The sequence below is a fragment of the Aegilops tauschii genome, chromosome 7 (assembly GCF_002575655.3).
Source record: "Aegilops tauschii subsp. strangulata cultivar AL8/78 chromosome 7, Aet v6.0, whole genome shotgun sequence".
NCBI classification, from domain to species: domain Eukaryota; kingdom Viridiplantae; phylum Streptophyta; class Magnoliopsida; order Poales; family Poaceae; genus Aegilops; species Aegilops tauschii.
The window spans coordinates 496321132-496334455 of NC_053041.3; positions in this window are offsets into that span (position 1 = coordinate 496321132).

The window sequence follows — 13324 nt, forward strand, 5'->3', positions numbered from 1 at the left end:
ACTACAAAAAAAGACACATCCATGACATTTTGGGCCGAACGAATTTTTTGATGTCATGCTTATGACACTTCTATGACGATAGTTGTGACAAAACCCAATATCATCATTGATGTGGTGGGCTCCTACTTCTATGACAAAAAATCATGACAGAAAATGGGCTTTTCATCCTGGGCGGGTCGGAGACGCAGCTGCATGACATTCTTTGGGCCGTCCATGACGGAAAAAACCATGGTAGAAACGAGGGCGAGGAAAATATCGGGGAGTTCCCGGTTACGGTGGGTGGTCGGGGCCGAGCGATGCATGGAGGTTTGCGCGTTTCTCTCGTACACTGCACGTGTGTGTGCGAGGCGTTGCACTCTAACTGAACCCGAGCGAGGCGTTGGGCTCTAACTGAACCCGAGCGATTGCACTAGCCACATTACTGAACCCGAGCGATCGATCCCTTGCTGCTAACTGAACCCGAGTGATTCCTTCGCTACTGCTGCTAACTGAAGCCGAACGATGGTGCCTCTTGATGAACAGTGAGCGTTGTTGGGGGGGGGGGGTTGGATGAACAGTTCCCGGTGTGGGGTTGGATGAACAGGACCCCGTGGTAGTAGAGGCCATTGCCGCTGGATGAACAGGACCCCGATCGATCAAGCCGGTTGGGGGGAGGATGAATAGGACCTCGTGAAGGGATGGATGAACAGGACCCCGTGGAGGGCTGGTTGAACAGTAGCCGGTGGAGGGCTGGATGAACAGTAGCCCGTGGAGGGGTGGTTGAAAAGGACCCCATGGAGAGGGCTGGTTGAACAGTAGCCGGTGGAGGAGCGCGCAGTGGAGGCTGGATGAGCAGGAGCCCGTGGATGAACAGTCGTAGGTGGAGGCAGGAGGGGAGACGTCGTGGATGAACAGTCATAGGTGGAGGCTGGAGGAGGTCGACGGTGGATGAACAGTAGCCCGTGGAGGCAGTCGATGGTGGAGATGAACAGTATCCCGTAGAGTCCCATTTTGCGGTACGCCACACCCCTCCCGATGAACAGGACCCCCGTTACAACTGTAGCGCTCCAACACAAGTCCGTTTCCTCTATTTTGAAGTACGCCACACCCCTCTCGATCAACAGGACCCCGTTTCAACTATAGGAGGTCCAAGAGAAGTATGTTTCCTTCATTTTGCAGTACGCCAGATCCCTCCCGATGAACAGGATCCCGTTTCGACCGTGGCCGGTCGAACACAAGGCCGTTTCCTCCGTTCTGCGGTACACCATACCTCGTTTCGATTGGTTGTTCTGTCCAAGCCGGTTGGCTCCTGATGAACATGACGTATTCCGTTGCCTCCCGATGAACACGACGACGACGCAGTTTCTCCGTTCCGGCCTAGCCATGTACACGAGCCCTGGCCGTACGTATGCGTGAGTAGGCGTTCGAGACCCCGGCCGTATGTACGTACGTGGCTGTATTTACTTTCTTGCAACCTGGCTATACGTACGTGTACATGCTATGTGCTCGCCTCTACTACGACACATGCCCTTCCTTACACGGCCACGGTTCATCGCTGCAGCCTGCAGACAGACCGATCGACCAGTATGTACATACACGTTCGCGACCAGAATGACAACGCTATGTACGCTTCGACCAGGTGGGTCCCGACTGTCAGGCACTTCCTTGCGTGCGAAGATCTAGCTGGTGGGTCCCAGCAGTCAGGGGGCGAATCATTTTTTTGCCCGTAATATGGAGGCACTTCCTTGCGTGCGAAGATGTAGCTGGTGGGTCCCAGCAGTCAGGGGGAAATGTTTTTTCGCGAAATACGGTGGCCCGTCCGATGGGTCCCTGCTGTTAGGTGGAGGAATCATTATTTCCCGCGTAATAAGGAGGCACTTCCTTGCTGCGGCCGTGGACCCAGCTGTCAGCCTCTCCACGTACAATACTCTTCCGATGGAAGTCGTTTCTTGACCATGTTGACCACGCCGTGCCGAGAGCACCAGGGCGGTGGACGACGGCGAGGCCTAGGAAGGGGACAATGCAGAGCCGGGGAAGACGCGACACTGGATGCCCACGCGGAGAGGAGTACGAGGGTTCACTGGTTCGGCTATGGTGTGAGGTTGCCGCCGTCGCAGAATAACAGGGGGTGTGGGTGAGTAGAGGGATGGCCTGGCCAGCGGTGGGAGTAGTACGGGGCGGCGAGGCCTCCGCGGCCGCACAGCCGGCAATGGGAGTCAGGAGCAGGCGGCACGACCGATGCTGCTTTGGGCGGCTGGAGCAAGAAGACCAGAGGTTGAAGAAGCACGACGGCCGTTGGATGGACATCGTACGGTCACTGCAGCTAGAATCATTTATATTGACTAAGTTGACAAAGCCCTTGGTACGCGTCAACTTAGTAGGCCCACAGGTCAGCCTCCGAAACGGTGCGCCCCAGATGTCAGGCGGAGGAATCATTTTTTGGGCGGCTGAAGCTAGAATATCCGAGATTGAAGAAGAAGCACGACATCGGTTGGATGGACATCCAACGGCCACTGCTGCTAGAACCGTGTGTTGACTATAAGTTGACAAAGCCTTGTATACGCGTCAACTTAGTAGGCCCACAAGTGTGTGGCAGAGAACTTATAGCTCATTTGCGATTTGTAAGAATGTACAGCCCATTTTTGAATTCTAATGGAATTTACTACATGCCATTTATAGTTTGTTAAAAGTACAGCCCATTTTCTAGCTAGGACAACGATTAATAATTTCAACCAACCGTTCAAAACAGAATTCAATAAAATTTCCCACATTTTGATGGGAACCAACATATTTTTATCCCGAAATTTCTAGTCAGATTAAATACAATTTCAAAATAAATTTTTATTATGTAAAAATCCAACAAAACATTGCGCGCGCAACAATTAATGAAATTAAATTTTTCAGAATCCAAAAATAATATTTTATAAACTAATTACGTGTTGGTTGCATTTATTTATAGTTACTGCCCAGTTTTTATAATTACATCCCATTTATTATTTCTTAAAGCCCATTTTCTTGTTAAGCCTAGTGCATCCCTCCTAGGAAAGATTTGCAGCCCTGCGGGGCGGAGAATAACAAGTTGACCTTGCCTGGGTGTTCCTCAAAAAAAATTTAGCTGGGCTAGCCATTTTCAGCTTGAAAAAATTTAATATCTGGGTTGGATATCTGGCCAGGGCTAGACGGGCCACAGCCCATCCAGTTAATACCCTGCTCTCCTCTGAACAACAACAAAAACATCGCTCAAGAAAAACTGTGAAGTGCTCACACCTCAAAAACACAAATACTGCTCGAGCTGCTTCGTCCTAGTTGTCGGCCGCTCCTTTTGCAATTCTCTCGTTTATTGACTACATAGGTTGACAATGGTGTGGGACCGTGATGTTAGGAAACCAGGAGGAAGCAAAAAAATTATAGTTGTACATAATAAGGAGGCACTTGCGTACGTACGGCTATGGCCCTAGTGGGTCCCTACTGTCATCGAGTCAAAGTAAAGTCATCTCCTGAATCCTCATGTTCGTTGACCATGTTGACAATGCTCGGTGCCACGGCAAGCGCAACAACTTGAAGGACGACGGAGAGGGCCTCGCGGGCCCTACGGATGGTCAGATACAGCGCCCGCTGCTCATTCAGGAAGCCAGGATCATCGGACACCTATGAGCACCTTCGAGAGACTGAGACGGCATGAAACGGTAAGGCCGCGCTTGGGAGCTCTGGTTTATTTCACACCTGTATTAAGATACAAGTGTAATTTACTCGTCATCGGAAACAACGCGTAAAATACAGGTGTAATGAAACCAAGGGCCCGAGGTCTGTAACGAAAACCGGCATGTTACGCGTGTAATTTGAGAGACCAGTGTATATTTTACTAGTCGAAATTGACCAACCAAGCGCTTCGCCCGAGACCATGTTTTTTTATTTACTAGTGTCAGTTTTACAAGCGGTTTTGGTTGGAAAACGATGATCCAATCATGGCCTAAGATGATGAGTTGGTCGGAAGATCATATGGTTTCACCTCTAACCTACCCGAGTTGTCGTATAGGCCATGAATGAAACATAAGACAATGAACTTCTTAAGCATAGAAACAACAGAAGAGGATGATCTTCATAACATGCAAAACAATATGAAGCATTATTCTCAGGAGGCACGGTGAACAGCTCGTGATGCCGCATGCCACAGCATTCCAAGCTCAACTATGCAATCAAACTCACAAGGCCTGGCATTACATAGACAACATTCAGAACAAACTCTTAAACTACCTTACGTAAGTCAACATTCATGTGACTATGCATCTCAGCAGAGTAAATATTTCTCAATTGAAGACAGGAATATGAAAAAATGATCGACGTTGCTCACAGCAAGGGGCGTCCCACTCAAAAATATCAAATGCATGTCTTCTGGCCAACATCAATGAGCAAAATTTGACAAGGTTTTCCAATTCCAATATATTAAACTAATGTCTTCTTGCTAACATCAACGATTAAACTTTGACAAGCTTTTCCCATTCAAAATATGTAATGCCTATGATTGTGGAACAGGCAGGGTTTGTCATTAGTTTGTCACCTGATAGTCCGGTGGCTCAAGGTGACAACGAATGATTAGACAACCATTCGATGTATTGTGCATGATGAAGTATTATGGAGGACACGAACCATCTGAACATTTTGTGCAGTTCCACTAAAATCAAGCTGAGCAACCCTGTGGATTTCGTATTTATATGCTGCAAGAAAACAAAGACACATCAGCACACACATGAATATTGGCCCCAGTGTCAACCCACCAATCGGTGGACTAACAAACGGATAGTACGGTAAACATATTACCATACCCAGATGCCCCATCATTGTTGCTTAGAATGACATTGACAGACTTGGAGTCCTATCCTGGCTTCTTGTACTTGTTTGGGCACTTTTTGCCCAGTGCACTCCACGTGTTGTAGAGTTGCCTATGCTCTCTGCAGACTAGTCATGTCACCAGCGTCTACTAATACTCTGTAAATCTTCTCGGTCATTCCTTCTGTAATGTAGCGCAAATAGTGACTGCTTCTTTCTGCAAAGTGGTAAGACCAACTAGACCTACTAATGCAACAGTTTGCCTTAGACATGAAAGTGCGTTATATCGAATAGAGGGGGGTGAATAGGCGATTTTTATGAATTCTTCACTAAGGAATTTGCAGGTGAGGAAATTCCTTAGCGAAGAACTACTTGCAACGCAATAAGTACTCAAAAGTAAACATAGCAGAATACAAGCATGGTCATCATGATGAAATGAAGACAAGCACAGAGTACAGAAAGCGTAATCACAGGATAACACAGGATGAAGACAAACAGACTAAAGAAATTGAACTAAGGAAATTTAGAAAGTCTTCAGTCAAAGTCTTCAAGCACAGATATGACAAGCACACAACACAGTAATGAGGAAATGAAAGAGTTGAGGAAATAGAACTAGTAGGCTTGGTGAAGACAATGATTTGGTAGACCAGTTCCAACTGATGTCTCAGTTGTACATCTGGTTGGAGCGGCTAGGTATTTGAACCTGAGGACACACAGTCCCGGACACACATTCCTCACCGTATTCTCCTTGAGCTAATGTCACACAGACCTCGCCCAATCACTCGTGGTAAGTCTTCAGGTGACTTCCGAACCTTCACAAACTCGGTCACTCGGCGATCCACAATTCCTCTTGGATGCTCTAGAGCATGACGCCTAACCGTCTGGAAGAAGCACAGTCTTCAAAGGTAACAAGCGTCGGATCCACGCAGGATCAATCTCTTCAGTAATGGTGAATCACTTTAGGTTTGTAGGTGTTTGGGTTTGGGTTTTCCTCACTCGATGATTTTCACCCAAAGTCCTCGGAGGATGGGATGCTCTCAACTGACATGTGTCAGTTTCTCTCGGAGCAACCAACCAGCTTGTGGTTGTAGGGTGCGGCTATTTATAGCCTAGGGAGCAGCCCGACATGATAAGACATAAATGCCCTTCAATGATATGACCGTTAGGTGGATAAGATATTTTGGGACAGCTGGCGCGCAGCACAGCAACGGTCGGAAATTTGAGGCTCAAATTCCTCAGGGCTATCATCTTCCTCACTGTGTAGGCAATCCGCACTGGCGAATTCCTAAATCCTCAGTCAGAACAAATTCCATAGAGACCAGAAGAACTTCGTCTCTGTCACTGAAGAAATTGACTGAACTGTATGAGATTTCCAATGGCCTCACTCGAAGGGACTGGTAGGTGTAGGATTTTGAGTTGAGCATCACATGGAAATTTTTCCTTAGTATTTCCTCGACCCCCTTTAACAGTACGGTGTTTCCTATGACTCAAGAAAGAGAAAATGAAACTACGAAAAAAAAGTCTTCACGCTTCATGTTCCTCAAATGAATACCAAGTCTTCAAGGTCACACCAATTTCTTCACTTTCAAAGTCTTCAGAAAACCGAAGTCTTCAGCCGAAGAACTTCATTTTTAGGGGTCGCCTTTCTCTGTAAATATCAAACTCCTCATAGACTTATAGACATGTGTACACTCATAAACACATTAGTTCCTTAACCTATAAGTCTTCAATACACCAAAATCACTAAGGGGCACTAGATGCACTTACAATCTCCCCCTTTTTGGTGATTGATGACAATATAGGTTAAGTTTTCAACGGGGATAAACATATGAGGTGTAAATACTGATATTGAGGAATTTGATTGCAAGATATAGAAGAACTCCCCCTGAAGATGTGCATAGTGAGGAATTTGCTTTTGAAGCAATGCACACTTGAAGAGTTGAATCATGGAGATCCCCCCCTATATCTTGTAATTCATACACGCATTTGACATAATATATGAAGAATTTGAAATGTATGATGAAATATGGTGACTGATGTAATTCAGCATGCGTGCATAAACATTAATGAGGAGTAAGCATGCAGAAAATCACAGCAAAAGTATCAGGCCACCATAGAGTTTAAGTTTACAACTCGATCCAGCAAAGTCATCAGAAGAACAAGAGTTGTAACTTAGCAAAAAAACGCCCATATAAGATAGACCCGCTTGAAGACTAACTCAAATTTCTCCCCTTTGTCATCGAATGACCAAAAGGATCGAAAATGAGGACTAACGCCCCTGAAGAATATCAAGTTGATGAAGGAGCGCCAGCGTTGTTGGGGTCGTTTGTTGATGTAGGGCCTGCCGCAGTGTCGTCCAAGTCTTCATGCTCATCGGTGTCGCGCGATGAAGAATATGAGCTGGCCACCAAGGAAGGAACTTTGACCTTCTTGTATTTCTTCGGTGGAGGAGTAGACCAGTCAAACTCTTCCTTGAGACCCATGTTCTTCAGTTCTTCTTCATATACATGTGACAGAATAGCCCAGGTGCGATCGAAGACTTCATGGAGGTAGTAATGGTTTTTCTTCATTGCATTATGTGTAGCAGTCATGTTGTGAAGAATTGAACCAAACTAACGCTTAACCCATTTATGGTTTCGATCCACCTTCTGGTGAAGACTTAGCAGAAGCTCACGGTCAGTCATCACACGAGGAGCAGTAGCTTGAGGATTTGGCTTGGAGGCATGGGCAGCAGAATCTTGAGTGGCAGAGTCATCATTGGTGGAACAAGATGTAGCCTTTCGAAATTGACCATCCAATGGACGAATGCCTTCATCAATGACAGCAGGAGACTTGCCCTTTTCATCAGCTGAGGAATAGGTCCGCTTGAGGACTTCAATCGGGGGCAAGTAGCTGAGGTGATTCTGAAAATCAGCCTTATAGTTGAGTGAAGACCTTGTTCTGAGGAATCTCATGTTCCAGGGAGCATAAGGCTTCAGCTCAAACGGAGAAAGTGCAACATTTGCCAGAGTCCTCATGAAGAAATCATGATAATTTACAGGAATGCCATGAATGATGTTGAAAACCAGATTCTTCATGATGCCGACAATTTCCTCATCAAAGGAGTCGTGGCCTTTGATTGGACTCATAGTCTTCGTCAGAATGCGATAGACTATCCTTGGTACATACTGCAATTCCTTCACGAGGAATTTGTCCTTGAGGCTTGACTAGGTTTCAAGGGCTTCATCAGCACTTGCATATAGTGATCAGTAAGCTCAGGCTCTTGGTACATGCAACGAGCTCCTTCAGGTGGAGGACTGATGGGCTGGGCGTGAAGTAATTCAGAGGCCGGTGCTTTGTAGTGAGCGTTTTCGGTCATCCAGTCCAAAACCCAGGAGTTCACATCGTCAGCATCTCCTGTGATGTGAAAAGTTGCATAGAATTGAAGAATGAGTTCTTCATTCCAATCAACTATGTCCGTGCAAAAGTTGAGGAGGCATGTGTCATGAAGCACACTGAGGACAGGTGTGAAGCATGGCAGTGATTCCATGTCCACATGAGGAATATGCTCGTGGTCGAAGACTTTGTCCTTGTTGAAGAGCAGTGAAGAATAGAAGTTAGCCTGGCTGGCGGTCCAGAAGCGCTTCCTTCTAAGACGAGCAGAATCATCGGGATTGTAGTCAGTGAAGAACACGTGCTCGCCGAAGAAATCATCAGCCTTGAAATTCTGCTTCTTTGAGAATGGATCCTTTGGCTTGGGCTGAGGAGTGTCAGTCAATTGCATTATCACCTCAGGAATCGCAATCTCAGGTTCTTCAGGCTGAGGAATTTCAGCTTCTACTCCAGTGACAGCCTGGGTCTTCAATTCTTTATTTACATTTTCTTCAGCATTAGTGGCTGGAATTTCATCATGGACAGATGGTGTGGCATGAGGTTCATCAGATCCCATTTGAACTGTAGTTGCTGGGGACTGAGGAATTTGTTGCAATGGTGTGAAGAGTGGAGAGTTGGGGTGCTGGCTTTCCCAAAAGTCATCACTCAGCACAGGTGTGGTACAGCCAATGTCCACATCTTCATCTTCCATTTCTTCAACGCCGGCCTCTTCAGCAGTAAACTAAGGCATAGGCGAGGAAACAGCTGGAGTTGAAGGGATTTCATCCACTTCAATTTCTTCATCCATCTGCTCTGACGTAGCAGCAGAAGGATTTTCTTCAATAGATCCGCTAGGGATCACGTATTCTTCATCAAAAGGGACAATTTCCTTTGATGGCATGGTCGAAACAGGAACAGCATCAATTGGATTCGCAAACGAGCTGGTCAAAGACTTCATCTTCTTTGGAGCTGAAGAATCTGATGAACTTGATGCCTTCCTTTTCTTCACTGTTGCACGCTCTGCAGCCTTGGTCTTCTTTGCATCTGATGCAGATGGAAGAATTGGAGTTGGGGTAGGCGCAGGAGGAGCAGAGGAATTTGGTTGATTTTCTTCAGGCACAACTGATGCAGTTGCCCTGACCCCTTCATTTTCTTCAGGCGCACCACTAGTGGATGCCCTGGCAATTTCATCAGCGGCTGGAATGCAGTCATCAGCCCTGGAACTCACATTTTCTTCAGCAGCCTGAATGTCATCAGCGGTGCTGGCATGTTCTTTAGTTGGCTGAGCAGATGCTTCAGCCTGAGGAATTTCTTGTTGCGATGGTCTGCAACATTGGAGGTGAACTTTTCAGTCAGTTTTACAAACCTGACCTTGGCTCCTTGCCAATCAGCATAGTAAGCATTGAAATCATCGTTGAGGACTTTGATTTCTGACTGGATCTTCACAAGTTCATCAGTTGTCATAGTGACAACATTGTTCTTCAAGAATTTTTCCTTCCTGTACTGCACTTTCTTGATCTGCCTAGCCTTCTCAAATTTCCATTTCTCTTCTTGGATGAAGGCAGTCAGCATATGACTTTGCCAGGAGTCAACTTGAAATCAGGCATAGGAGTGTTTGGGTCCTTGTGCCGGAGATCAATGTAGTCGAGGATCAACTTTGGATCCAAAAGCAGTTGCACATTTGTGCCTATCTCTGATGATTTCAGCAAGTTCCTCATCATCAGCTTCATCTTCATCAGACGGCACTTGGAAGGCGACCTGCTTCTTGTGAGGACTTGGGCGAGAACCTCGTCCAGCAGTGTTCTTTGTCTTCGGCAGAGAGGGTCCTATTGAAGAATTTGGTGCAGATGAGGAACTAGCAGAAGCTCCTGAGGAAATAGAGATGCCTGTAGTCCTTTGGCATGTCGCAAGATGCACAGGTGCTGAGGACTTGGTTAGAGCAGCTGAGGACTTTGGAGGAGGAGGAGCAGCGTGAGGAATGGGCCGTGAGGGCTTTGAGGATTCTGGCCATGAGAGCATAGCTGAGGAACTTGGCCTTGAGGACATTGATGGCAAAGCACTTGGCTTGTGCGCAGGCTTCTTTGCCATGGATTTCTTCAGCTTGACAGAGGCCTCAGCGGCGGCAGCGGCGGCAGCAGAGTCTTCATTGAATTTCCTCACTGCTTCTCTGGCTTGTCTAGCCAGCTTGGCCTGGCGCTTGGCCCATTCATCAGGATAGTCCTCACCACGCTTGAGGCTGGTGGGATCCGCTTCTTGGCCAGGTGCCAATTGAGGTCTTGGGCATGGAGGATTGAGTACGAATTTCTTCATGTATTTAGGAGTAACATATCCGTACTCCCTCCATTCCCTTGCCCATCTCCTCTCTATCCTCTGTATGCGCACCTTGCGCTGATTCTTGTCCTCCTTACCAAACTTGGCCTCATCAAGAGTGCAATAGTCTTTGTATATATCATCAGGGATCTCAAAGGCAGTGTTGACTTCAGGCCTCTTTCCTCCTTTCTGTGGCTTCTTATCGTCAGCCATTTTCTTCAGTTGAGGAATTTGAACAATTGATTCTCTGAAGAAGTATGCAAATTTTCTTCGAGGAATGCTGCAAATGAGTTAAGTTAATGAGAACCTAGTAATTCAGCAGCGGACATGAAGAATTTGGAGAGGTCATATGCGTTCTCAGAAGGTTTTTCAAAAAGAACAAGTTTGAGGAATTTGTGTTGGGTAACGTAGTAATTTCAAAAAAATTCCTACGCACACGCAAGATCATGGTGATGCATAGCAACGAGTGGGAAGAGTGTTGTCCACGTACCCTCGTAGACCGACAGCGGAAGCGTTATCACAACGCGATTGATGTAGTCGTACGTCTTCACGATCCGACCGATCAAGTACCGAACGCACGGCACCTCCGAAGTTCTACACACGTTCAGCTCGATGACGTCCCTCGAACTCCGATCCAGCCGAGTGTTGAGGGAGAGTTTCATCAGCAAGACGGCGTGGTGACGATGATGATGTTCCACCGACGCAGGGCTCCGCCTAAGCTCTGCGACGGTATTATCGAGGTGTAATCTGGTGGGGGGGGGCACCGCACACGGCTAAAATATCGTATATCAAGTGTGTTCTTAGGTGCCCCCTGCCCTTGTATATAAAGGAGCAAGGGGGAGGCCGGCTGCCCTAGGCGCGCCAAGCAGAGAGGGGGAGTCCTCCTCCTAGTAGGAGTAGGACTCCCCTTTCCTACTCATACTAGGAAAGAAGGGGGGAAGGAAAGAGAGGGAGAGGGAGAGGGAAAGGGAAAGGGATAGGGGGCTGCGCCCCCCTCTCCTAGTCCAACTAGGACTCCCCTTGGGAGGGGGCGCGCCACCTCCTGGCTGCTGCCCTCTCTCTCCCCTCAAGGCCCACCAAGGCCCAATACTTCCCCGGGGGGTTCCGGTAACCCTCCGGCACTCTGGTTTAATCCGAAACTTCTCCGGAACACTTCCGGTGTCCGAATATAGTCGTCCAATATATCAATCTTTACGTCTCGACCATTTCGAGACTCCTCGTCATGTCCGTGATCACATCCGGGACTCCGAACAACCTTCGGTACATCAAATCACATAAACTCATAATATAAATGTCATCGTAACTTTAAGCGTGCGGACCCTTTGGGTTCGAGAACTATGTAGACATGACCGAGACACCTCTCCGGTCAATAACGAATAGCGGGACCTGGATGCCCATATTGGCTCCCACATATTCTACGAAGATCTTTATCGGTCAGACCGCATAACAACATACGTTGTTCCCTTTGTCATCAGTATGTTACTTGCCCGAGATTCGATCGTCGGTATCTTGATACCTAGTTCAATCTCGTTACCGGCAAGTCTCTTTACTCGTTCCGTAATACATCATCCCGCAACTAACTCATTAGTCACAATGCTTGCAAGGCTTATAGTGATGTGCATTACCGAGTGGGCCCAGAGATACCTCTCCGACAATCGGAGTGACAAATCCTAATCTCGAAATACGCCAACCCAACAAGTACCTTTGGAGACACCTATAGAGCACCTTTATAATCACCCAGTTACGTTGTGATGTTTGGTAGCACACAAAGTGTTCCTCCGGTAAACGGGAGTTGCATAATCTCATAGTCATAGGAACATGTATAAGTCATGAAGAAAGCAATAGCAACATACTAAACGATCGAGTGCTAAGCTAACGGAATGGGTCAAGTCAATCACGTCATTCTCCTAATGAGGTGATCCCGTTAATCAAATGACAACTCATGTCTATGGCTAGGAAACATAACCATCTTTGATTAACGAGCTAGTCAAGTAGAGGCATACTAGTGACACTCTGTTTGTCTATGTATTCACACATGTATTATGTTTCCAGTTAATACAATTCTAGCATGAATAATAAACATTTATCATGATATAAGGAAATAAATAATACTTTATTATTGCCTCTAGGGCATATTTCCTTCAGTCTCCCATTTGCACTAGAGTCAATAATCTAGTTCACATCGCCATGTGATTTAACATCAATAATTCACATCACCATGTGATTAACACCCATAGTTCACATCTCTATGTGACTAACACTCAAAGGGTTTACTAGAGTAAATAATCTAGTTCACATCGCTATGTGATTAACACCCAAAGGGTACTAAGGTGTGATCATGTTTTGATTGTGAGATAATTTTAGTCAACGGGTCTGTCACATTCAGATCCGTAAGTATTTTGTAAATTTCTATGTTTACAATGCTCTGCTCGGAGCTACTCTAGCTAATTGCTCCCACTTTCAATATGTATCTAGACCGAGACTTAGAGTCATCTAGATTAGTGTCAAAACTTGCATCGACGTAACTCTTTACGACGAACCTTTTGTCACTTCCATAATCGAGAAACATATCCTTATTCCACTAAGGATAATTTTGACCGCTGTCCAGTGATCTACTCCTAGATCACTATTGTACTCCCTTGCCAACGGTGTAGGCTATACAATAGATCTGGTACACAGCATGGCATACTTTATAGAACCTATGGCCGAGGCATAGGGAATGACTTTCATTCTTTTCCTATCTTCTGCCGTGGTTGGGCTTTGAGTCTTACTCAATTTCACACCTTGTAACACAGGCAAGAAACTCTTTCTTTGACTGTTCCATTTTGAACTACTTCAAAATCTTGTTAAGGTATGT